This window comes from Arachis hypogaea, chromosome 16, assembly GCF_003086295.3.
Source record: "Arachis hypogaea cultivar Tifrunner chromosome 16, arahy.Tifrunner.gnm2.J5K5, whole genome shotgun sequence".
Lineage (NCBI taxonomy): Eukaryota > Viridiplantae > Streptophyta > Magnoliopsida > Fabales > Fabaceae > Arachis > Arachis hypogaea.
In genome coordinates, this window is record NC_092051.1 from 103,832,547 (window position 1) to 103,837,912 (window position 5,366).

At 38.6% G+C, this 5,366-nt stretch overlaps 1 non-coding gene across 1 annotated transcript; it reads right to left on the minus strand.

Annotated features, from left to right (window-relative positions):
- Nucleotides 1-4,847: 4,847 nt before the first annotated feature.
- Nucleotides 4,848-4,954, minus strand: LOC112761676 (small nucleolar RNA R71). Its single transcript, XR_003182060.1, has one exon. It is a non-coding gene; the product is annotated as a small nucleolar RNA R71 (small nucleolar RNA).
- Nucleotides 4,955-5,366: the final 412 nt, after the last annotated feature.

Genomic DNA, 5,366 nt, shown 5'->3' on the forward strand with positions numbered 1-5,366 from the left:
TCAAGTTTTACCAAAAATGCCATACCTCTATTTTTACCGAACTTCCATTTCAAAACCAATGAATTACACCTCAAAACAACACCAATTGGGCCCAAAACAATTCTATATCCATTCTAACTCTTCCACAACCTACCAATATTCAATTTTTATTATTTTCCTTTGATGAACGGATTTTTGCTAGTAAAGAATTTCACAAATGAAACCTCGTTGTAAGTATAGTTTCTAAACCAACAAAGAATCCTTTCATACAAAAATTTGGTTGTCACAAGTAACAAACCCCTAAAAATAATAACCGACGTATTCAAACCTCGGGTCATCTCTCAAGAAATTGCAGGGAGGTGTAATTATTATTGGTTATGGAAAAGTATATTTTTGGGTTTTTTAAATGTTGAACAAGGAATTTAAATAACAAGGAAACAAACTAATAATAAATAAATGTCTTAACAAGTATTGAGAATTGGAATTTCTATCCTCATTATCATCATCAATTATGATAGTAATTGTCCATTGCTCCCACTTAGGCAACCTCTAACTATGAAGGAAAGTCAAGTAGATAAATCAATTTGATTCCTCAAGTCCTAGTCAACTCTCAAGGAAAGACTAGAGTTAGTGGAATTCAAATCAACTAGCAAGTCTCAAATACCAATCAATAAAAGACCTTTGATAATTCAAGAGTCTCCAATTAATCAATCCAAGTTAGGAATAAGAAAATCTATCTTAAAACTCTCCCAAGCATTCAATAACACAAACTAAAGAAAACAATCATAAATATGAAATATTGCATTAAATAAGAAATTCAATCTAACATGGAGTTCATAAATCAAATTGGGAAAATAAACAAACCAACAAGAGAAATAGATAAACTAAAGTTCTAGAACTAATAAGAGTAGAAGAAAACTAAATTAAAGTAAAATAGAAATCTCAAATTGAAAAATAGCTAAACCTAAGAATCCTAAAACCTAAGAGAGAGGAGAGAGCCTCTCTCTCTCTCTAGAAACTACATCTAAAATATAAAATTATGTGAATGAATGTTGTGTGAATGAATGAATGTGATTCCCCCACTCTGCAGCTTCTAATCTGTGTTTTTCGGACTTAAAACTGGGCCAAAAACAGCCCAGAAATCGCCCCCAGCGCTTTCTGAAATTTCTGCACGTGGCGCATATGCATACGCGTCATTTGATGAAATTCCTTGTCACGCATACGCGTCAGTCACGCGTACGCGTCAGTCACGCGTACGCGTCGCTTGTCTTCTGCGCTAGTCTCGCGTACGCGTCAGGTACGCGCACGCGTCGCTGCCAGCTTCCTAAAACTTCATCTTCTTGCGTTCCTTCCACTTTTGCATGTTTCCTTTCTATCCTCTAAGCCATTCCTGCCCTATAGAGCTTGAAAACACTTAACACACAGATCACGGCATCGAATGGTAATAAAGGGTATTAAAAATTGACAGTTTAAAGGCCCAGGAAACATGTTTTCAACTATATCACAGAATTAGGAAGGATTTGTAAAATCATGTAAATTGTATGAATAAGTGTGCAAAGACTTGATAAAAACCACTCAATTGAGCACAAGATAAACCATAAAATAGTGGTTTATCATCCTTCTAAACAATCCACAATCAAAATATACATAACTCATTATTCCTCAAGCTATCATCATCATAATTCATTATCATCATCAATCATCAAAATCATCAATCATCAACTCATTCTCAAGATAACTTCACATTTTCATCAAGGTTACTGATGCCAAGGCATTTTGGCCAGTTTCACTGACCTTTTCTTTACTGTTATTAGGGTAGTTTCATGCATTTTCTTAGGAAATAAGCTAGTTTTGGGTAGATATTCACTTACACCTGGATTCAAGCATACATTGTGCATTTTACATGATTTCATGAGGATTTTGCATGAGTTTAGTGATAAATTGTATGCTGCATTTCCCATGACTTGGACTAGAACTTTGATGCACTCTACTGCCTGATTTCAGGACCAAAGGAAGCAAGGAATGGGAGTTAACTTGCAAAGTTAATGAGAAAAGTGACTGCCAATAACGCTCTCAAAGCCATCATTACCCACGTTAAGAGTCACGTTAACTAAGTTAACGTGAACTCTAATGTGAAGAAAGGAATTTGGGCCAACGTTAATGACACTTAACATTTTCACTAACGTTGGCCAATGCTCACAAGTGGCCACGTTAGAGTCCACGTTAACTTAGTTAACGTGGCCTCTAACGTTAAAAGGGGGAAAGGAAGCAAACGTTAGTGACATTTAACATTGTCACTAACGTTGCCCTAAGTGCATAAAGCCACGTTAACTCCCACGTTAACTTGGTTAACGTGGGAGCTAACGTGAAGAGGCAAGGGTGGTCGACAGCGTTAGTGACACCCAACATTGTCACTAACGTTGGAAGCAACCACACAACCCCAAGGAGCCACGTTAACTTCCACGTTAACTTAGTTAACGTGGAGGCTAACGTGAGAGAAGAAGGTGATGGCCAACGTTAGTGACACTCAACATTGTCATTAACGTTGGAAGGAGCCACACAAGCCACTATGAGCCACGCTAACTCCCACGTTAACTTAGTTAACGTGGAAGCTAACGTGGATGAGTAAAAGATGAGCCAACGTTAGTGACACTCAACATTGTCACTAACGTTGGGATGGCTAAGCAATGCCACGTTAAAGAGCCACGTTAACTAAGTTAACGTGGGCTCTAACGTGAGGCATGAGGGCATATTGGAACGTTAGTGACAATGTTGAGTGTCACTAACGTTCTCGAAGGATAGCAAGCCCACGTTAACTAAGTTAACGTGGGTTTTAACGTAGGAGCAATGGGGGCTTTTCAACGTTATTGGGAAAGTTAAGTCCCAATAATGTGTGCGAAGGACCTAGAGGCAACGTTAGTGGCAACGTTTGTGCCACTAACATTGAAGTTAACGTGGCTTTTACTTAGGAACGTTAGTGAGAAAGTTGATTGTCACTAACATTCTCGAACTCATATTTTCACTAAACGTTAACACCCCTAACGCCCTGAGCTAAAGTCTCTGCCCACTTCACACTTTCTCTCTGCAAGTAAAGCCAAGCCCAAATGAACTACTTCCTGTATTTACTTTCTCTGCACTTCTAGTTTTCATTATGTATTCTCCATCTTTGTTTTCATTTTCCAGAGCTATGAACAACTAAACCCCTTTCATTGGGTTAGGGAGCTCTGTTATAATTTGATGATCAATACTAATTTTCATTATTCTTCTTCTATCTTTTCTCTTGATTTTACTTGAAAGCTTTCGATCTTCATCCAATTGGGTAGTTATCTTGGAAAAGAAACTATTCATACTTGGATCTCTTCTGAACCTTGGAAGAGGAATGAAGAGATCAAGCTAGAAATGCTTTCTCATGCTGGACCAAATTGGGTTTGGATGGATACGTGACTATAATCCTCTCAATGCTTGATTTGGGAAATGCATGTGGTATAATCAGTGACCATACTTCATCTCTTCTCATGAGCAATTGACCAAGAAATTGGCTATTGATCAAGATTTGAGAGATTGAATTACAAGAAATTGTAATTCAATCACTTAAGATTGCCAAGGAGATCAATGAGTGTATTGATTGAGGAAGAGATGTAAATGAAATTGATCCGGAGAATGCAACATCTCCTAAGCCCAATGAACTCCCCATTTCTGATCTTACCCATTCTCTTTAATTTCTGTCATTTACATTTATGAGCAATTCCCCCATTCCCATTTAAGATTCTGCAATTTACTTTCTGCCATTTACTTTTCCGCCATTTAAATTTCTGCAATTCTCAACTCTATTTTCTGATTCGCTCAACTAGAACATTCCTCTAATTAAAGTTGCTTGATCAATCAATCCTTGTTGGATTCAACCTCACTCTATTGTGAGTTTTTACTTGACGACAAATTTGGTACGCTTGCCGAAGGAAATTTGTTATGAGACAAGTTTTCCGTGCATCAAGTTTATGGCGCTGTTGCCGGGGATTGATTGTGCATCAACAATGATTAGATTGGAGGATAACTAGATTGAGCATTTTATTTTTGTTTGATTTAAATTTCTGTTTGAGTTATTTACTTCCTAATTTAGTCAATTTCTTCCCTCCCCCCTACTTTTTTTTTATTTACAATTCATCTCACTAACCCATTAACTGTTTGATATATTGCATCACTCACACTAACAGTAATTCTGACAGATATACCTTCTTCACCTATTCTCTTTGCTTGTACTTGTTGGTTGTATGACAGGGAGAAGAAGCGGGGCTTCAACTTCCTTTGATTCTGAACCTGAGAGAACCTTCCTTAGACTAAGGAGGGAGGCAAGAGACAAACGTGTAGTTGGCGCTGAAGAAGAGGAGGAACACTTTGAGGAATACTTTGAACCAAACATGGAAGAAAACATGAAAAACCATCATGAAGAAGAGGCTCACAACCATGGCAGAAGAGGTCGAGCAAATCATACTGGGGAGGATAGAAGAGTTTTAGGCTCTTATATCAATCCAAACCCAGGAAACTATGGAAGTAGCATTCAAAAGCCAACCATCCATGCCAATAATTTTGAACTGAAGCCACAGCTCATCACCCTTGTGCAGAACAACTGTTCGTTCGGAGAAAGTGTCCAAGAGGACCCAAATCAACATTTAACCACCTTCCTGAGAATATGTGACACAGTGAAGTCTAATGGTGTTCATCCTGACGCCTATAGACTGCTCTTATTTCCATTCTCACTCAGGGATAAGGCAGCCAAGTGGCTAGAATCTTTCCCAAGGGAAAGCTTGACAACTTGGGAAGACGTGGTGAACAAATTCTTAGCAAGATTTTACCCTCTTCAACGAATCAATAGGTTGAGAGCTGAGGTCCAAACTTTTAGACAACAAGATGGTGAGACTCTATATGAAGCATGGGAGAGGTTTAAAAACCTAACAAGGAGGTGCCCACCAGATATGTTCAATGAATGGGTGCAGCTGCACATTTTCTATGAAGGGCTCTCTTATGAGTCAAAGAAGGCCATAGACCATTCATCCGGAGGATCTTTGAACAAGAAGAAGACTATTGAGGAAGCCATAGATGTTATTGAAACAGTAGCAGAGAACGACTACTTCTATACTTCCGAAAGAGGGAATACAAGAGGAGTAATGGAGCTAAACAATGTAGATGCTCTGCTGGCCCAAAATAAGCTCATTACCCAGCAATTGGCTGACCTCACCAAGAAGATGGAGAGGAACCAAGTAGCAGCAATCTCCACTTCATCAACAACCCGAGAAGGAGTGAATGAAGAAGCAGAGGGTAGCCAGGAGCAAGCCAACTACATTGGGAATTCACCAAGGCAAAACCATGATCCATACTCCAAGACCTACAAC